This window comes from Erinaceus europaeus, chromosome 9 (genome assembly GCF_950295315.1).
Source record: "Erinaceus europaeus chromosome 9, mEriEur2.1, whole genome shotgun sequence".
Lineage (NCBI taxonomy): Eukaryota > Metazoa > Chordata > Mammalia > Eulipotyphla > Erinaceidae > Erinaceus > Erinaceus europaeus.
In genome coordinates this window covers 118,529,015-118,550,533 of record NC_080170.1, presented here as the reverse complement: position 1 = coordinate 118,550,533, position 21,519 = coordinate 118,529,015, and the positions used below count along the sequence as shown (strand labels likewise).

The following is a 21,519-nucleotide window of genomic DNA, read 5'->3' as shown; positions in this document are numbered from 1 at the left end:
TCTCCAGCATGCAATTCAGCTAGCAGTCAAAGTAGAGGGAGGGCTCAGAATCCCTAGGAGCTAGCTAACACAGCAATGGGGTCTGGAGAGTTCCTTCCTAGCTCACCTTTAGCTGGGAGGCAGGGCTTCCGGTGAAGGGTCCCAGGTAGTCCTCAGTGGGGAAGGCTTTGGTTGCAACTTCCAAAAGACCTCTCCCATCTGCTGCACTGGGGCATGGGTCCCAGGTGATTCTATACTTCAGAGCCTTGTTATCTGTCAGGCTTTATTTTTTTAAATTTTATTATAGTTATCTTTTATTTGTTGGCTAGAGGCAGAAATTGAGATGGGGGAGTCGGGCGGTAGCACAAAGGGTTAACTGCAGGTGGTGAAAAATGTAAGGACCAGCATAAGGATCCTGGTTGGATCCCCCGGCTCCCCACCTGCAGGGGAGTCACTTCACAGGCGGTGAGAGCAGGTCTGCAGGTGTCTATCTTTCTCTCCCGCTCTCTGTCTTCCCCTCCTCTCTCCATTTCTGTCTGTCCTATCCAACAACATCATCAACAACAACAATAATAACTACAACAATTAAACAACAAGGGCAACAAAAAGGAAAATGAATAAATAAATATTAAAAAAAAAGAAATTGAGATGGAAGGGGAGATAGAGAGGGAGAGAGATAGAAACAGCTGCAGCCCCGCTTTACTTGTGAAGCCTCCCCTTGCAGGTGGGGAGCAGATCCTCGACCTAGTGTCCTTGTGCATTGTAACACGTGCGTTCTACTGGGTCCACCACCATCTAGCCCTTTCAGTCAGTTTTAATTTAGATGGGGTCTTTTGTGCAGCCAAATCTTTTTCTGTTCTTGTTTTGCACCTGTCTGCTTATAAGATAACTGAAGTTTCTTCATTGGTCCCACCTTGACATCAGTGAGGTATGTCACTCCATTTCAGGGGTCCCTATCTTTTTTTTTTAAGTTAATATTTATTTTCCCTTTTGTTGCCCTTGTTGTTTTTCATTGCTCTTATAGTTATTGTTGTTATTATTGAAGTCGTTGTTAGATAGGACAGAGAGAGATGGAGAGAGGAGGGGAAGACAGAGAGGGGGAGAGAAAGATAGACACCTGCAGACCTGCTTCACTGCCTGTGAAGTGACCCCCGTGCAGGTGGGGAGCCGGGGGATTTAACTGGGATCCTTACGCTGGTCCATGGGTTTTGCGCCATGTGTGCTTAACCTGCTGCGCTACTGCCTGACTCCCGGTCCCTATCTTTTTATCCCATCTTTATGGCATCACTTGTCAGGCTCACGACAATGCCAACATGTACATTAGTTATCTGACAATTCCTTTCACTGTGAGTTATAGACTCGATGAGGCATTGCCATGGACTTGGGAGGGCAAGAACAGTGGTGACCTCACTTCCCCTCGAGGGGCTGAGAAATAACACCAGCTCACACTCAAACTTCCTAGTAAGGTTACTGGAATGCCAAGCTATCTCATGTTTGAGCTGATGAACAATTGAGGGGTGGGGTGGGGGTCCATCTGGCACGGTGGTTGGTCTTTGCTTAAGCAAAAATGACAGAGGGAGTCGGGTGGTAGCGCAGTGGGTTTAGTGCATGTGGTGCAAAGCACAAGGACCAGTGTAAGGATCTCTGTTTGAGCCCCCGGCTCCCCACCTGCAGGGGAGTCGCTTCACAGACAGTGAAGCAGGTCTGCAGGTGTCTTTCTCTTCCCCTCTCTGCCTTCCCCTCCTCTCTCCATTTCTCTCTGTCCTGTCTAACAACGATGACATCAACAAAAACAACAATAACTACAACAACAGTAAAAAACAAGGGCAACAAAAGGGAAAATAAATAAATAAATATAAAAAAAGTGGCAGACAGGAAGTCCACTTCCACTCCAGGAAGTGGATGTCCAGGATGCTGTACGGGCGAGCCCAATCTCCCCTCTGAACTCACTTTCCTCTGTTTTCTGGAAGCTCTTTTAAGAAGGATGGGGCAGGGAGGCATTTTCTGTGGGGCTTCCAGATGAAATGACTCAGTTGAAGCCTATGGCCATTGAGTTTATTATTATTAATTTTTTTCTTCTCTAGTATCTTTTAAAATGTTTATTTATCTCAAGCATGAGGTCCTGAGTTCGATCCCCAGCAGCACACATACCAGAGTGATGTCTGGTTCTTTCTCTCTCCTATCTAATTAATAAATAAGTAAAATCTTCAAAAATATAATGTTTATTTATTACTTTTTAATATTTATTTATTTCCCTTTGTCGCCCTTGTTTTTTATTGTTGTTGTAGTTATGGTGGTGCGCCTGGCTGAGCGCACATGTTGCAATGCACAAGGCCAGGGTTCAACTTCCCAATTCCCACCCGCTGGAGGAAAGAAGGCTTCAAGAGTGGAGAAGCAGTACTGCAGATATTTCTCTATCTCTCACCCTTTCTATCTGCCCTTTTACTCTCTATTTCTGGCTGTCTCTATCCAATAAATAAAGATAATAATACAAAAATGCTGTTTCACAAGACTGTTGTTCTCACAGAGATAGATTGACACCTACCCAGAATAAGCACTAGTACCTCTCGTCCATCCTAAGTAGCTCTCTTTCTCTCCACCACAGAGAACTGAGTCATCACCGACTCCCTCTCTGCCTGAACCTCTGAACCCTTGGATCTGCTGAGATGTTGTAGATCACAGTTTATTAAAGAGTTTATTTATTGTTTGATGAGAGAGAGCTATATCATTACTCTGGCATATGATATGATTCTATCGCTCAAACTCTGGGTCTTATGCTTTTTAAGAAAATTGTCTTTATATTATTCACTGAATAGAGACAGCCAGAAATCAAGAGGGAAAAGGGTGATAGATAGGGAGAGACAGAGAGACACCTGCAACACTGCTTCACCACTTGCAAAGCATTCCCCCTGCAGGTGGGGACTGGGGACTCCAACCCAGGTCCTTACACATTGTAACATGTGCACTCAACACCACCTGGCCCCGGGGTCTCATGCTTTTAAGAAGTCCCTTTCTCAAACCTCACCTCTTCAGAGTCCTATTCCACTAGGGAAAGATAGAAACAGGCTGGGGGTATGGATCCACCCGCCAACATCTATGTTCAATGGAGAAGCAGTTACAGAAGCCAGAACTTCCACCTTCTGCACCCCATAAAGAATTTTGGGAGAAGTGTTAGGGGAAGATGACCAGAGGGCTCTGAATCTCAATTTGATCAGGACTCAGAGAGAAGAGGGGGAAAATGAAGGAAGGTCACTTGCAAGTAGTAAGAGGTGTAGATGTGACTTAGAAAGGAACAGAAGGCAGGACTATAGAAAAATAAGACATATATATGCTTATGTTTAGTTATAGTTATAAAAATGAGAGTCAGCTCATATCCATGACCCTGGGAGGACCACTGCAGTTTCCAATGGAGGGAATGGGGGCACAGAGCTCTGTTTGTAGAAATGTTGTGGAATTATATCCTTGTTATAACTTTGTAAATCAATATGAAATCACTAATACAAACTATACTAAATATAATAAATAAAAAGTAAACCAATAATAAGCTAATTCCCAGGCAGCTAGATCCTTTCTGGAACTTACCTGGGGGCACTGAAGTGCGGCATAGGCTTCCTACAGGAAGCTGGGCAGCTGGTAAGTGGCCTGTAATGTTGGGTCTCTCCAAACAGTTGAGACTCACCAGGTATCTAGACCCTTCCTCTACCAAAATCCGTGTTCTTGAGAAAGCGCAGCGGGTTAAGTGCATGTGGCGCAAAGCGCAAGGTCCGGCGCAAGGATCCTGGTTCGAGCCCCGGCTCCCCACCTGCAGGGGAGTCGCTTTACAGGTGGTAAAGCAGGTCTGCAGGTGTCTATCTTTCTCTCCCCCTCTCTGTCTTCCCCCTCCTCTCTCCATTTCTCTTTGTCCTATCCAACAACGACAACATCAATAACAACAATAATAACCACAACAATAAAACAAGGGCAACAAAAGGGAGTAAATAAATATTTATAAAAAAATTAAAAAAAAAGAAGAAAATGCCTGTAGGTCTCTGGGTATAGGCGAGGGGTTTCAGTTTGAGGCCAGGGAAGATAACCCAGCTGTTGGGTTGACAGAGACCGGAGGCTCGAAGAGTTTGGGGGTGGGGCAGTGTTAGTGTGCGGAGTTCCTTGTCTCCAGCTGTTGCCGGGTTGCAGTGTTTAACTGTGTGCAGTGTGTCAAATTGATTCTCTGTGCTGGAGCCCAGTGTCTCAGGTGTCCTGTCCTGAGTGGGTGGCCTGGATAGCATTAAATGCTTGGGAAAGATTAAGATACAGAGACCACATCCCTCTCTCTCTCTCTCTCTCTTTCTCTTTTTTTTACCAGAGCACTGTTCAGCTCTGGCTTATGGTGGTGTAGGGGCTTGAACCTGGGACTTTGGAGCCTCAGGCGTGAGAGTCTGTTTGCAGAACCATTATGCTGTCTACCCTCCACCCAGAGACCATATCTCTTGCGATTCCCACAGAACTGATATGACAGTAACATACTCCATCTATGTATCCTATGGGAAGGGTTTCCTTTCCCCTTCCCTCCCTCCCTCCATCCGTCCGTCCCTCCCTCCCTCTCTTCCTCCCTCCTCTCTTTTACTTTGCTTATTGGATAGAGACAGAGAGAAATTGAGAAAGGAGATATATATATATATATATAGAGAGAGAGAGAGAGAGAGAAAACCAAAGAGACCTGCAGCATTGCTTTGCCACTTGTGAAGCTTCCCCCTTATAGACAAGGAGCTTGAACCCAGGTCCTTGCATGTGGTAACAGGTGTGCTCAGTAGGGTGTGCCACTGTCTGGCCCTGGGTAGGATCCCTTTTCTAGGCATGAGGTGGGCAGGTGAGAGTGGAGAGGTATTATATTGTCTTAGGATCCAGGGGGTCTGGGGTCTGCCCTGTGGGACCCTCCATACACACATAATTTGCTGAGCAATCTTTTTTTTTTTTTTAATTTCTGCAAACAGGCTTAGATCAGGGGGCTGTAGGATAGCTCACCTGGTGAGGCATCTGTCTCATTATGTGCGTGGCCTGGGTTTGGACCCTAGCACCACATGGGAGGACTCTGGCATGGGGGGGGGGATCCTCCTGTGCGGTGGCATCCTCTGTGTCTGCAATACTGCGCTGTTGGCAAAGTCATGACATAGTTTCCTTTGTAAAAACAATAGAATGAGAAAGTTGGGAGTCCAGCGGTAGCGCAGCGGGTTAAGTGCACGGGGCGCCAAGCACAAGGACGGGCGTAAGGATCTCAGTTCGAGCCCCAAGCTCCCCATCTGCAGGGGGTCGCTTTACAAGTTGTGCAGCAGGTCTGCAGGTGTCTTATCTTTCTCTCCCCCTCTCTGTCTTCCCCTCCTCTCTCCCATTTCTCTCTGTCCTATCCAACAATGATGACATCATCAACAACAACAATAATAACTACAACAATTAAAACAACAAGGGCAACAAAAGGGAATAAATAAATAAATAAATAAATGAATAAATAAATAAATAAAATGAAAATGTCGGCCCAGGAAAGGTGAAATTCCTCATGTGTGCGGCTTCAGCTCCAGGGGAGGAAAAATGGTTAAGTCAAAAGATTCACGTCACTCACTGGCCAACTGAACTCCACTCAGAGAAACTCTGGCCACAGCCAAGATGGTGTACGCCGGCCCAGATTCCTGCTGTGGAGTACTCATTCTCCAGTCAATAGACACAAGTGGGCGCACCTTTGACCCTGTTTGGTTGTGCCACCTGCTTTCCGCCGTCTGCCATCTTCCCACGTTACTTCTCACTCCTCCCTCCTTAGTCTGCTCCTGTGCTTCCTGTGCACGGACTCAGCCATGATCCTGGCTGACTCCTCGACTAACAGGGCCCAGAGGGCTGTGTGGGAGCCACCTCTGTCAGTCAGGGCTAAAAGCACAGAGCCTGGTACTAAGAGCCCAGGTGAGGGGGCAGGTACATCAGGCTCAGTGCCACCAGGTGATGAAGTAGGCAGTCCAGCTTCAGTGTTTGAACTGGCGGACCAGTTCATAGCAAGCTGTGTTCACCCAGGAGCTCAACGTTCTGCCCACTCAAATTCATTAGTTTCCTTGTTTGTTTGTTTATTTTTTGCCTCCAGGGTTATTGCTGGGGCTCAGTGCCTGCACCATGAATCCACTGCTCCTGGAGGCCATCTCTTCCCCCTTTTGTTCCCCTTGTGGTTATTATTGTTATTGTTGATGTTGTTCGTTGTTGGACAGGACAGAGAGAAATGGAGAGAGGAGGGGAAGACAGAGAGGGGGAGAGAAAGACAGACACCTGCAGACCTGCTTCACCGCCTGTGAAGTGACTCCCCTGCAGGTGGGGAGCGGGGGGCTCGAACCGTGCTTGTTTATTTATTTATTTTTAATTAAAAAAATTTTTTTTTCTTCCACGAAGGTTATTAACTGGGGTTCAGTGCTGGGACTGAATCCATCTCTTCTGGCAGCCATTTTTCTTTTGTCATTTATTTATTTAATTAATAGCATAGAGAAAAATTGAGAGGAGAGGAAGACATGGAGAGGAGGAGAGAGAGAGAGAGAGAGAGAGAGAGAGAGAGAGAGACCGACCCACAGGCCTACTTCACTGCTTGTGAAGTGTCTTCCCTGCAGGTGGGGAGCTAGGTGCTCGAACCTGGATCCATGTGCATGGTAACGTATGTGCTTAACCCACTCCGCCACCATCCGTCCCCCTGTTATTTAATTTTTTTTGCTGTTGATACCAAGGTTCTCACTGAGTGGGGCTTGGCACCTGCACAGTGAATCCATTGCTCCTAGTGGCCACTTCTTTCTTCCCTTTCTCTCCCCCTTTTATTTGGTAGGACAGAGAAATTGAGAGGGGAAGGGGAGATAGAGAGATAGACACCTGCAGCACTGCTTCACCACTCATGAAGCTTCCCCTTTGCAGATGGGGAGTGATAGTTTGAGCCTGGGTCCTTGAATATGGTAATGTGCGTGCTTAACTAGGTGCACCATCACCCTGTCCCCCTCAGGTCCTCTTTCCCTTTCTTTCTTTTTTCCTTCCTTCCTTCATCCCTCCCTCCCTCCCTTCCTTCTTTCCTTCCTTCCTTCCCCCCTCCAGGGTTATTGCTGGGGCTTGGTGCCTGTACTAGGAATACACTGCTCTTGGCAGCCATCTTTTTTTATTTTTTATTTTTTTTGCATAGGACAGGGGTGGGTGAGAGATTGAAAAAGGAGGCGAAGATAGAGAGGGGGAGAGAGAAAGATAGACACCTGCAGACCTGCTTCACCACTTGTGAAGTGACCCCCTTGCAGGTGGAGAGCCAGGGGCTTGAACCAGGATCCTTGCGCTCCATCCTAACTGTGCACTTAACTTGGTGCGCCACTGCCCAGCCCTCACCCCCCTCAGTTTCTCCATACCGAAGCTGGGGGATAATCCGAGGCCTTGGTGAGGCGTTAACAGCCCAGACTGGCTTAGGGTCTGGCTCCACCACTGCTAACCCTGCAGCATTATTCAACAGGTGGCATGACCTCTGCCTCAGTTGCCTCGTCTGTACGGAACAGTGGCTGTCTTGCTGGGCTGCTGGGAGGAGGATGTGGTTCTGCTAGGAGGGAAGCTTAGAACAGTTCATGGTGGATTCTGACTGCCCTGCAGTGTCTGAGCGAATAAGCATCTGAGGAACATCGTGTAAGGCTATGTTTCCTGACCTTGACCGAGAGTACACTCCGGGCACGTCTCACTGTGTCCCAGCTGGGCTTCCTATCTCCTGGTGAAGCAGTTCAGCGTTCTCAGTGGCACAGCCATCAGCAGCCAAAGCCTGGTGCTTTTTGCTTTCCCCCTGGAAGAGAGTCCCAGACTTTGGACAAAATAGAGTTTTGAACCCTGGTTCTGGCACTGGATCATTTCTCACCAAATGAGTCCTAGCGTTTGATCCCGGAGTCTTGCCTGTGGGGGATATGGCCTGACTGGAAGGTAAGCCAAATATGTGTCTGACTATGTTGGCCTTATTGATGAGCAAACTGGAGTTCAGGGATCTGCCCACAGTCTCAATAATAGGGGAGGAGAAAAAAAAAAAAAAAAGGTGTGGAGCCTTAGCGAGTCTCCAGACTGTTTAGAATCATCTGAAGTCTTCTTGTTATTTCAGCGTCATAATGCTGAGGGATAATGGACTTTGTTTCAAAGGATCTTACCTGGGTGGCTTGTTCCCAGCTGAGGAGTCTCTGTTGCTGCTGTAAACACACTGGACTCAATCTGCCTCCTCTTGGTCATACTATCTGGGAGCTTTCTCTGCAGAGTCATCTCTCTGTCCACTTCATTAAGCTGTGCATATTGAAGATCGCAAGGTCTCATAAAATTTTAGGTGTTCTCTGCATGCCGTAGTGCCATTAATAATATTTTATTTATTTATTGGATAAAGACAGAGAGAGAAATTGAGAGGGATGGGGGAATAGATAGGAAGAAAGAGACACTTGCAGCACTGCTTCATCAGTTGTGAAGCCTCCTCCCTGCAGCGGAGGGCAGGGGGTTGTGATGGGGGCTTTGAGCCCCTAGTCCTTGCGTATGGTCACATCTGCAATCAACAGGATATGCCATTTCATTGCCTTTTGCTAGTGTTTGTAAAGAAATCTCAGATAACTTAAGGTGTTTTTAGATTTCCTTCTCTTGGTCGGTCGCTCATGGATGCTGTGAAAAATTACTGAGAGAGATTAGCCAAGAGAGTTGCTGAGCTCAGATGGTGCCTTGGCAAAGCCATTGAGTGTCCTCCGTGCTGGTGGCCCGCTGAGAATGATGGGAGCCAAGCTCAGATTCATTTTACAGATGGATGGTGAGTTCTCGCAGGCAAGTTTCAGTGGCAGATTTATTTATTTATTTATTTATTTATTTATTTATTTATTTATTTATTTTTGATGGGAGCTTAAAAAGACGTCACATTGGAGACTCTCTGGAGTATTATTAATTGCTCAGAAGGGGGAAACAAAATGCTAATTTGTTATTTAAATTGATTGCACCCAGGGAAATTTCCGCATCAGCACAATTTCTGACTCTTGATAAGTGATTGCCAATGATTTCATTTGGAGAAAACTATTTGCAAAGAGCTGCTTCTGTTGGGGGAGAAATGTTTTCACAAATGTGAAATTTTTTGAAGCTAGAAGCTTCTGTTATAGAGGACCAGAGGTCCAACTCACTACTGAAGTTAGGGATCCCCAGGACACAGACAAGTCAGTTTTATGATTTTTGTGGTAGGGGTGCGATTAATTCATTCATTTTTTTTTTTATTATTTATGATTCAGTGCCATTGTATTTAGAGACCCTTCTAGGTTGCTCATTTTTATTTCCAAGTTTGTTTGTTTTAGTTATTTATGTTTCACACAACTGAGAGCCCAGTTGTTGTCTTTATTTTTTATGTTATTTATTTTCCCTTTTTGCTCTTGTTTTTTATTGTATTTATTTTTTAAATAATTTATTTATTTATTTATTCACGAGAGAGACAGGATGAGAGAAAGAACCAGACATCACTCTGGTACATGTGCTGCGGGGGACCGAACCTGGGACCTCATGATTGAGAATACAGTGCTTTTTCCACTGCGCCACCTCCCATACCACTGTTGTTATTTTTAAAAATATTTATTTATTTGGTTATTTTCCCTTTTGTTGCCCTTGTTTTTATTGTTGTTGAAGTTATTACTATTGTTATTGATGTCGTCATCGTTGTTGGATAGGACAGAGAGAAATAGAGAGAGGAGGGGAAGACAGAGAGGGGGAGAGGAAGACAGACACCTGCAGACCTGCTTCACCGCCTGTGAAGCGACTCCCCTGCAGGTGGGAGCCGGGGGCTCAAACCGGGATCCTTATGGTGGTCCTTGTGCTTTGCGCCATGTGCGCTTAACCCGCTGTGCTGCCACCCGGCTCCCCCTGAAGCCCACCCCTTTCTCAGAAGTCCACGGATATGCAACCATGAAGCCCCTCCGTGAGTAAGCACCAGCAGGGCACACCGGGGAAGAGGGCGAGCGGTGATCACTTAGGAAGCGTCTGCTCCAGCTGGCTGTGTGCGTTCTCGCGCTCTGCGTGGAAACCCCTGACATTTACAAACTCTGGGCCTCATTGGAGATTTCTCAGCCTCTTGTGAAGCAGGCAGTGCTAAAGGTGGCAGAAGCCGGGCAGTTTTTAACTGGTCAATGCGGTGGAAATAAATCATGAACTCAGCTACTGAGTCCCAGATCAGGGTTTCCTTTCCCCGGTGACTGTGACATCGTCTGTCTTTCTTTCTTTCTTTCTTTCTTTCTTTTTTTTTTTTTTATTTTATTTTATTTTATTTTTTTTTTATTTAAGAAAGGATTAATTAACAAAACCATAGGGTAGGAGGGGTACAACTCCACACAATTCCCACCGCCCAATCTCCATATCCCACCCCCTCCCCCAATAGCTTTCCCATTCTCTATCCCTCTGGGAGCATGGACCCAGGGTCATTGAGGGTTGCAGAAGGTAGAAGGTCTGGCTTCTGTAATTGCTTCCTCGCTGAACATGGGCGTTGACTGGTCGGTCCATACTCCCAGTCTGCCTCTCTCTTTCCCTAGTAGGATGGGTCTCTGGGGAAGCTGAGCTCCAGGACACATTGGTGGTGTCTTCAATCCAGGGAAGTCTGGCCGGCATCCTGATGATACCTGGAACCTGGTGACTGAAAAGAGAGTTAACATACAAAGCCAAACAAATTGTTGAGCAATCATGGACCCAAAGCTTGGAAAAGTGGAGAGGAAGTATTAGGGAGGTACTCACTGCAAACTCTAGTATACTTCTGCTTTCTTACTTTGGTGCCATACTCCAAACTCAGTCAATTTCTGCTTTGCGTTTCTACTTCTTTTTTTTTTTTTTTTACATGCATAACATTCCCCAGATTCCCATTTAGCAATAAAACCCCCACTATTTCATTCATCATTTTTCATGGACCTGTATTCTCCCCACCCACCCACCCACCCCAGAGTCTTTTACTTTGGTGTAATACTCCAATTCCATTTCAGGTTCGACTTGTGTTTTCTTTTCTAATCTTGATTTTCAACTTCGGCCTGAGAGTGAGATCATCCCATATTCATCCTTCTGTTTCTGACTTATTTCACTCAACATGATTTTTTCAAGGTCCATCCAAGATCGGCTGAAAACGGTGAAGTCACCATTTTTTACAGCTGAGTAGTATTCCATTGTGTATATATACCAAAGCTTGCTCTGAATGACTCTGAAAATGTCCAATAGTTCTAGGTTATCTATCTCTTCATTTAGCTCCCTTATGTCTTTACTGATTTTCTTCCTGGATGATCTGTCAAGTTGAGATAGTGGGGTGTTGAAGTCCCCTACTATGATTGTGTTACTGTTAATATATTGCTGTAGCTCTTTCAGTAGAAGTTTGATGTATTTAGATGGCTTCTCATTGGGTGCATAGATATTAATAATTGTTAAGTCCTCTTGATTGACTGATCCTCTGAGCATTAAGTAGTGTCCATTCCTATCTTTTTTAATCTTATGTATTTTAAGGTCTATCGTGTCAGATATGAGAATAGCTGTTCCTGCCCTTTTTTGTGGGCCATTGGATTGAATGATAGTTTTCCATCCTTTCACTTTAAGTCTGTGTTTGTCTTGTTGCGTTAGGTGAGTTTCCTGTAGACAACATATTGTTGGGTTGTGTTTTCTGATCCATCTTCCTACTCTGTGTCTTTTAATAGGTGAATTCAGGCCATTCACATTTATTGATATCAAAGATTGAAGATATTTTAATGCCATTCTTGTAGAGTTTTAGAGTGTTTTGATATATGTTCTATTTGTGGTGGTCTGGTTGTTTATAGGAAACCTTTCAGAACTTCTTTCAAGGCAGGCTTGGTGATGGTTGCTTCCTTCAACTGTTGCTTGTCTGAGAAGGTTTTGATGCTTCCATCTAGTCTGAATGACAGTCTAGCAGGATATAGTATTCTTGGCTGAAAGCCTTTCTCATTGAGCACTCGATAGATATCTTGCCATTCTCTTCTGGCCTGTAGTGTTTGTATGGAGAAGTCCGCTGCTAATCTTATGGGTTTTCCTTTGTAGGTGACTCTTTGTTTTTCTCTTGCAGCCTTGAGGATCCTTTCTTTATCCTTATTCCTTTCCAATCTAAGTATGACATGTCTTGGTGTCTTTAGGTCTGGGTTAATTCTGTTTGGGACCCTCTGGGCTTCTTGAATCTTTATGTCTTTGGTGTTGTCTAGACCAGAGAAATTTTCGGCTATTATGGCCTGGAGAACGCTTTCTTCCTCCCCTTCTCTTTCTTCCTCTGGTAAGCCAATAATGCGTATATTGTTTCTTTTGAAGTCATCCCATAGGACTCTGTTGTTGTTTTCAGCATCTCTTAATCTCTTTTTGAGATCTCTTACTTCTTTTTTAGTTGTCTCTAATTCATCCTCAATCTTGCTAATTCTGTCTTCAGCCTCATTGATTCTATTCTCTCTGCCCTCTACTGCTTTCTGGAGTTCATCTATTTTGTTGCCCTGCTCTGATACTGTTTTAGCTTGTTCAGCTAGTTGCCTTCTTAGCTCAGCAATTTCAGCTTTCAGCTCTCTAATAACCATGAGATAATTAGAATTTTCTTCCATATTCTCATTTGTTGTTCCTGCAGTTCTGATTACAATTTTTTCAAATTCTTTACTCACTCCTGTTATTATTTCCTTAGCTAATGTTTGGATGTTGAACTCGTTGTTTTGTGCTTTGCCCTCTGGAGGACTTTTAGCTGGACTCTTGTCCTGGTTCGAGTCTCCATTATTTTTTCTTGTTGTTTTAACCATTTTATATAAGTTACGAGGTTTTTCAATCCCTGAGTTGGAGTTCAGTGGTGTAAAAGCCTTTTTTTTTTCCCCTGTAGGCTATGGTAGCCTGAGGGCTTTTAAACTATCAATAGGCTTCTTGGCTTAATCACTGACTCCTGACCAAGAGATAAAGCAGGGTGTGGCAGAGATAATCCAGTGGTTATGCAGAGAGACTTTCACAGCCCTTCAGCTATGCCACCGAGGTATAGGTCTTCTCCTGAGTTTCCCGGTTAGATCTCTGTGCCCTGGTGTCCCTCCCTGTTGCTGCTCCAGATTCTGAGGGTAGTAGCAATGGAGACTCAGAGTTGTACTTGGTGAGTCTCTGGGGAGTCCTTTCCTCCCTTCAGCTGTCCCCTTGTTGGTGGAGCAGACTGGAGGTGGTGTCTCCACTTACAAACTGTCGAACTGTTAGCAGTCACTTAATCTCTCCTTAGGCCCCTCTCTCCTCTCTGTCACCAGCCACGCGTGTTTGTACTCACGGGTGATTTACTGGGTTTCTGTGGTCATTCTAGTCCTGTCTTGTTTCGGTCCGGGTGGTCTCCTTTGGTATTCCTAGTTGATCCGGGAGAGGGGAGGAGAGGAGAGAAAGCGATCTGCTGCTCGTAGCTCCGCCTCCGGAAGTCTCCTCTTTCTTTCTTTCTTTCTTTCTTTCTTTCTTTCTTTCTTTCTTTCTTTTTGTTTCTTTTTTCTTTTTTTTTACACTTTTTTTTTAAAATTTATTTTTGATTGTTGTTGATGTCGTTGTGCTTCTTCTTTGGCCAACACTGAATCATCTTACACAAGTCTGAGTGAGAGCCTTTCAGACACCCCAGATCCTGCCGAGGGGTAGAGCTATTTTATTTTATTTTATTTTATTTTATTTTATTTTATTTTATTTTTTAGTAGTTAACAAGAATGAAAACAAATGCAGCCGGGGCAGGTGGTTTAGTGGGTAAAGACCAGGAATTGTACTCATCAGGGCCCAGGTTCAATTCCCTATGGTGCTCTGGTTTCTGCCATGAAATAATCTTTTAAAAAAGAATATAAACAAGAAAGTTCCTACAAATAATAAGCACTGTATACTGTAGATTTTTGGGTGGCGAGTGGCTTTCTAATAAGGCAAATAAAAGCACATCTTGTGTTGGAAAACGGCAACATCCTGCAGAAGCAAACTTTGGATCTCCTTCCTTCCTTCCTTCCTTCCATCCTCCCTCCCTCCCTCCCTTCCATCCTTCTCCCTTCCCTCCTTTCTTCCTTTCTTCCTTCCCTTTCCTAGTAGGTAGAGAAATAGTTCAACAAGTGGATGGATAATGGACAGATTACATAGATGGATGATTCATAGAAGATGAATGAATGAGTGATGGTTGAATGGATGAGTCAGTAGATAGGTGAGTGGATGGGTGGATGGACAGGTAAACCATGGACTCAGGGGTCTGTTCCTCTAGGCACCTCCCTATCTTTCCATTTTATTGAATGTGACAGAAATTGAGAGAGGAGAGGGAGAAAGACACCCACAGACCTGCTTCGGCACTTGTGAAGCAACCTTCCTGTAGGCGAGGGGCGGGGGGGCTTGAACCCAGATCACTGGGTGGTCCTTGTGCTTAGTACTAAGTGCGCTTGAATGGGTGCACCCCCCTTTGGTAACAGTAGCAGTGTGGCCCCATCTGCAGGGACACCTGCCTCCCTGGAGTTCCCCCTTTATGGAGGCCCCGGGCAGGGTGGAGGCTTCTTGTCTCTGCTGGTCCCAGTCTTCTGTCATCGTCATGTAATAGATTCCATGGGGATGGAGGAGCTCCAGCTGGAGCTGTTTGCTTCAAGCCACTCTTGCCGATAAGGCCACGGGACCCGAGGGTGGATTCTGACGCTTCCAGTGTTTGCTTGGGTAAATCCAGGGCAAATACATTGAACTCCTTATCTCAAAGAAAATGTGATGCATCCTGACACGTAGGTGCCATTGAGTGGCCGAGAAATAAACTAAGTGGGTCACGTAGGTGCCATTGAGTGGCCGAGAAATAAACTAAGTGGGTCAGTAACACACTGCACTGTTTGGTAGTGAATGTCGGCTAACTGATTTAATGGAAACCCACAATCAAAGGGCAAATCAGATTTCAAAAGCTTAAGTCCTGGGGTGCGTGAGGGTCACCAGCTACCCAATTAGGACCAGGGGGGATTAAGTGCAGCTTTGGGAGGATTTTACCAGCAAATGCTTTTGCTCTGCCCTGCGATTTAAAACCAGTGTTTTGATTCCGAATCGTTTAATTGGTGCTGATTAAGTAAGTGCCTGGCCTTGTGCGGGGCATTAATCGCCGAAAGCTCACACGCATGGTGGTCGAGTGCATTTTCAGTATTGTCCATGTGATAATCGGGAATTAGCACGTGATTTCATGGACTTGGCCAGGTGGACCGAGGCTCCCTTGGGTTGGAGGGGTTAAGTGATAGCATGCTCATGGGAACAGAACACTGGGAGCAGGGGGTGTCTCTCACAGACAGAGGGCAGATGTCTGGAGAACTTACCTAAAAGAAAAGAGTTCCTGGTTGAACCGAATTTGGGGCCAGAGTTCTGGTGATGGAGGCAAAAGCAAGGACGGTGTTTTGTAAGAGAAAATAGGTGTGTCCTTGTGGAGGCAGGCCGGGGTCAGTTGGGGTACTGTGCTGAAGCAGTGATCCTTAGTCTCCTGGCTTCTGCCTTGCCTCTACCAGCTAAATAAATAGGTTTGCTTTTGTAGGGCTTGCTTAGGCCCACAGTATATATATTCTTAGCATGGTTGACTCCATGCTACCCTCTCTTGAGGTTAATTGGCCAACAAAATTCCCAAAGCTAAGTTTTCTGTAAGCCCATATGATCCCACTTCTGCAGAACACTGCCTTCCTCCTCCCTCCCTATCTATCCAGCCTTCTGTTTTTCATCCATCCACCCAGCCATTAAGTCATCCATCCGTCCATCCATCCCTTATTCATTCATTTATTTATACATTATCCACTTCTATAATCTGTCATCCATTTATCCATCCGTCCATCCATCCATCCATCCATCCATCCATCCATCCATCCCCCACCCATCCATCTAGTCATCCATATATCCATTCATCTGTCCCTTCAATTATCCATACATCACTAGGTCTTTAGTGATTCATCCATCTATTGACCATCCATCCATCCATCTATCCATCTATCCATCTATCCATGCACCAACCATCTATCTATTCATCTGGACACATAGTCTTAATGACCTGACCACAGGACAAGATCATGTTGCATATTTTAGAGTTCCTTCAGTTAGGTTGTCATTTTACAGCAAGTAAATGAATATCCAGAGAGAGGAGCTGACTTCCTTCAGATCTATTTGTGGATCTGAGATTAGAACAGTGGCCATCTGAGTATGTCTGCAGCTGCCTTCCTTCAGGAGAGAAAACACAATCTCAAATATGGATTCCCAATTCCTCGGCTGGGGGCAATATAGAATCCGTGGTGTACACCATGGTTCTGACCGTCCTGATGCTTATGCATGTGTGTTTTTGTTGCTTGTCTTAATAGTCACTGGTTCCCAGCAGACTCACAATTGCCTTCACAGGTGGTTCAAAATGTTCCTGTTGGAATAATTGTCTTCTCCCAGTTTGCAGCACTGAGCATTAGCATTTAATTTAGCGGTTGGCTCTTCATAATTATCCAGCCTTTGATCTTTATGGATCTTACTCATTTCTCTCTCTCTCTCTCTGTGTTGTGTGTGTGTTGTGTGTGTTGTGTGTGTGTGTGTGTGTGTGTGTGTGTGTATGGACCATGCTTTTGGGGGAGGATCCCAAGGCAAGCTGCCTATTTGTGGTGGTAGTCAACTGCTTCTTGGGACACCCATTTGTCTTGGACTGAATTCCCTTGGGTGGGTGGACCTATGGAGCTGAAAATTGCCTCCCTCCCTTCTACCCTCCCTCACTCCCTCTCTTTCTCCCTTCCTCCCTGCCTCCCTGCCTTCCTTTCTTCCTTCCTGTGCTTGGAGCTTTGGGGAGCTGAGTAATTGTTTATGCCTTTGATGATTTTTAAATTGTGCTAAACCAAGGGAGGAAGGATGACTTACTATCTGACAAGTTTAATTTTGAAATTGCAGATAAATTGGTAGGTGAATTGTTCACTGCAGAAAAGTCCACTGGGAACTTGGTTCTGTGCTGTAGCTTGACTTTCAAGAACGGGGCAGGGGAGACAGCATAGTGGTTCTGCAAAAAAAGACTTTCATGCCTGAAGCTCCAGGGTCTCAGGCTCAATCCTTGGCACCGTCCTAAGTCGGAGCTGAGGAGTGAGTGCTCTGGGACATCTCTTTATTCCTCATTCTCCCACCGTCCTTTTACTCCTGTATTTCCCTCTCATTAAAACAAACAAACAAACAAACAATGAGTGAAGTGAAGAAGCCATCACCAAATTAAATTGGTGGTTATCTCTGGGGAAAGAAAGGGGAGATTTGTTTTGAGTTTGAGAGCACTTTCACCTTACTTTTAAAATTAAAAAAATTTTTTTTGTTATTTCCTTTTGTTGCTCTTGTTGTTTTTATTATTGTTGGATAGGACAGAGAGAAATGGAGAGAGGAGGGGAAGACAGAGGGGGAGAGAAAGACAGACACCTGCAGACCTGCTTCACTGCCTGTGAAGCGACTCCCTGCAGGTGGAGAGTGGGGGTGGGTGGGGGGGTGGGGGGTGTTGAACCGGGATCCTTAGGTCCTTGCGCTTTGCGCCATGAGCACTTAACCTACTGCCTGACCCCCACACTTTCACCTTTTAACTTTCTCTGTTTCTGTATGGTTAGCTTTTGTTTGTTTGTTTGTTTCCAGGGTTATCACTGGGGCTCAGTGCCTGTACTACGAGTCCACTGCTCCTGGAGGCTGTTGCTGTTGTTACTGCTGTTGTTGTTGGATAGGATAGAGAGAAATTGAGATGGAAGGGGAAGATAGGTAGAGAGAACGATAGACACCTGCAGACCTGCTTCACCGCTTGTGAATCGACCCCCCTGAGGTGGGGAGCTGGGGGCTCGAACCTGGATCCTCGTGCCAGTCCTTGCTTTTCGTACTATGTGTGCTTAACCCGGTGCGCCACCGCCTGGCCCCCCATTGTTAGCTTTTTAATTGCAAGCATGTAATTAAAAGGACTCAACAGAGAGCCTGGTGGTATTGTAATAGAACTTGTGAGAGGCACGGGGGATAGGATACTCTTTTTCTGTTGTCTTCATCAGACGACTTGCCAACTGCCCTGTGTAAAGCTTCCGTGGGTCTATTTATAACTGGTCACTTAGCCATTCCAAACAGGACGGCTTTTGGTTGCTAGAAAACTGTAATTGCATTGAGGATTCCTGCCTGCTCAATAAAGCTAGAAATTTCAGCTTAAACATCCTTATCCTTTCACCGGATGACTTTTTTTTTTTTAAATTTCTTACCCATTCTTCCTTATTGAGGTTAATTATATGCTCGCATGCACTGCCTAAGCTGGTATTACTCAGGACTTCCAGCAGAGATCCAAAAAGCTTCCTGGAGAATTCTGTGGGTTGGCCTGGGGTCACTGTGTCCTTCTGGACAGCAGAGAGCTCCCATCCACCGTGGACTCTCAGCCTTGGATGGGGGGATGGGGACACACATTGGATTTCACCTGTTGCCCAGAAATTGCTCCAATAATCCGCTTCTATCCCTTCTTTTGTCAAAGGAGGTTCTTGAATGTTCTTGGCCGTTGTGGTCTGATGTTCAGACTGTCCTCCAGTCTTCCTGATATCAAATTAGACAGATACAACCTCTGTTCCCTGTGACTCTGAGCATTTGAAAAGGCAGGGGTTGTGGGGTTGCTGAACAAGAAAATCATAGGGGCTGGGCGGTGGTGCACCTGGTTGAGCACACATGTTACAATGTGCAAGGACCCAGGTTCGAGCCCCTGGTTCTCACCTGCATGAGGAAAGCTTTGCAAGTGGTGAAGTAGTGCTGCAGGCGTCTTTTTGTTCCTTTCCTCTCTCCCTCCCTCCCTTTTCTCTCTCTCTCACTTTTTGCCTCTATTTTCTGGGGCTTGGTGACTGCGCTATGAATCCACCACTCCTGGTGACCACTCCCCCCCCCATTTTATTCTATAGGATAGACAGAAATTGAGAGAGGAGGGGGAGATAGAGAGGGAGAGAGAAGCATCCTCCCTGAAGGTGGGCAGTGGAAGCTTGAACTCAGATCCTTGTGTCCATCTTGGTACTTAATACTATTATTGTGTTTAACTGGGTGAGCCACCACCTGGCCCCCATCTCTCTCTTCCCATTCCCTCTCGATTTCAGTATGTCTTTACCCAATAAATAAATAAAGATAATAAAAACATTATTAAAGAAAGATTAAAAAATACAAGAAAACCAGTCTATAACAGATTAAAATGGAAAAAGCAAAGACAGGGAGCAAGCCATGGTGCCCTTGGTTAAGTGCACACATTATGCTGAGCAAGGACCCGGGTTTAGACCCCCAGTCCCCACCTGTTTCACGAGGGGAGGCTTCACGAGTGGTGAAGCAGGGCTGCAGGTGTCTCTCTGTCTCTCTCCCTCTCTATTTCCTCCTCCCTTCTCAATTTCTGTCTATCTAATAATAAATGAAAGAAAAAACAAATACAAAAGACCCAAGTGTGACTTCTTATTTATTCTATATTATTGACTAACCCTTGCCATTGCAGCCTGGACTCTTCTGAGATCCTTTAAGAGTGCTACTTAGAAGAGACCTTGATGCAAAGAACAGTAGTTAGAGAAGACTTTATGGCTTTATCAGCCTGTGTAGATGCCTCTGCTCCTTCTGTTCCCCTTATCAAGCTGTTCTTCTCCCCCCCAGAGATAAGCTGTCTTTTTATTTTATCTTTCTGAAACTAATAAAAGGCAAGAAAGCCATATATCACTGCCGCATGACACACAGCCCTCTTTCAGGCTGTAGGTCCAGGTCAGTCTTTCCTAGCCTCTTGAGACTAGACCTGAGTCTTATGTAATCACTTTACTCTCTCATCACAATCCATTCCTCCTCCTCCTTCACCACCTCTTCCTTGTCCACCTCCTACTCCTTCCTTCTTCATCATCATCATCTCCTCCTCCTCTTCCTTCTTTTCCTTATTATTGCAGAGAGAAATAGGGCAAGAGAGGGGGGCTGGGCGATAGCGCAGCAAGGTAAGTGCAACTAGGATCCCAGTTCGAGCCCCCGGCTCCCCACCTGCAGGGGAGTCGCTTCACAGGCGGTGAAGCAGGTCTGCAGGTGTCTGTCTTTCTCTCCCCCTCTGTCTTCCCCTCCTCTCTCCATTTCTCTCCTATCTAACAACGATGACATCAATAACAACAACAAAGGCAACAGAAATGGGAAAAAATGGCCCCCAGGGGCAGTGTATTTGTAGTGCAGGCATCGAGCCCCAGCGATAGTTCTGGAGGCAAAAAGAAAAAAAAAGAAAAGAAATAGGGCAAGAGAGAAGGAGGGAGATGAAGACAGATGGACAGCTAGATAGGGAGAGACACATGCCTGTAGTCTACTCTCCTGCTGGTAGAACTCTTCCCCCCACCCAGCAGGTGAGGATGGGCTGGGTTTGTGTGCTTGCAACCTGACCCTTACACATGGTAACTTATATACTTTACTGGTTGTGCTACCATTTCAGCCCCTGCCCCTCACCATTTGTAGTCTTGTAAAGAAATTTTCAGGAAAAAGGTAGATGAGGTAAAAGATATGGCATTGATGCAAAGCATAGTTGTGACTTTATCAGATTGTCTCTGTTGTAGAGCCTGAGCAAACCTCTTTTAACTTATTAGGGGGATGCAAGCGAGTCACTAGCCAGCGCTTGCAAAAGGGCCATTTCCCCGAGTCCCCCCTGCGCCAGCTGATTGGCTCCCTTGTAAGACACGGTGGGGACACCGGTCTTCATTAGGACAGGACACGGGCTGGATGTGTGGGAAGGAAGCTGAGCTTCCCTTTTCCATTTGAGCCTGTCTCTTACGGTTAGCATTCACTGAGCTGATGCGTGCCTACTTCCCGGACTCTCAGACGTGATCTGCAGCAAGACGGGTTGCCAGGCAACGGGTTCCAGCCCAGGACGGTCTGCGATTGGGTCAGCGATGAACAACTGTGTACAATCATGTTTAAATGTGCCTGCCACATTGGCACGCTGGTCACCAGGAAGCAGCGGCCTCCTGCCACTGACCATCTGGGGCTAGAGTGATCACATATGACTGTATCCCCTTCCTCCCTCCCTTTCTCCCTTTCTCCCTTTCTCCCTTCCTTCCTTCCTTCCTCCCTCCCTCCCTTCCTCCCTCCCTTCCTTCCTTCCTTCCTTCCTTCCTTCCTTCCTTCTTCCCTTACTTCCTGTTTAGTTAGTGACTGAGAGGTACAGTCAGAGAGAGTGAGAGAGAGAGAGAAAGAAGAGAAAGAGAAAGAGGAGGTGTCAGGAAGTGGCGCACCTGGTTAAGTGCACACATTACAGTGTGAAAGGATCCAGGTTCAAGCCCCTGGCCCTCTCTGCAGAAGAAAAGCTACACAAGGCATGAAGCAGGGCTGCAGGTGTCTTTTTGCCTCGTTCCTTCTCTATCTTCCCCCTCTCATGGTCTCTATCCAGTAGTAAGTAAGTAAATAAATAAATAAATATTTGAGAGAGAGAGAGCTAGAGACACTCCATGAACCAAAGCTTCCGTCAGTGGTGGGGGCTGGGCTCAAACCTGGGTCTTGTAGAAGGTAAAGCAGTGAGTGCATTATCCAGATAAGCTATTTTGCTGGCCCAGGATGTAGATTTTTCTTATTTTTTTCTTTTTCTATCTCTCTCTTAAAGTA

At 45.7% G+C, this 21,519-nt stretch overlaps 1 protein-coding gene across 4 annotated transcripts in view; it reads left to right on the top strand.

The window, feature by feature from the left end:
• The window catches only part of TIAM1 (TIAM Rac1 associated GEF 1), a 447,258-nt gene that overhangs the window by 32,960 nt on the left and 392,779 nt on the right, over nucleotides 1-21,519 (top strand). Inside the window, exon 1 of one of the 4 annotated variants that reach the window (XM_060198600.1) lies at nucleotides 7,896-7,911. The exons of the other annotated variants lie outside the window; for them this stretch is intronic. The gene's annotated coding sequence lies outside the window, so the exon portion shown is untranslated. Of the gene's footprint in view, nucleotides 1-7,895; nucleotides 7,912-21,519 lie in introns of those variants that run through there. 4 annotated transcript variants of the gene reach the window in all.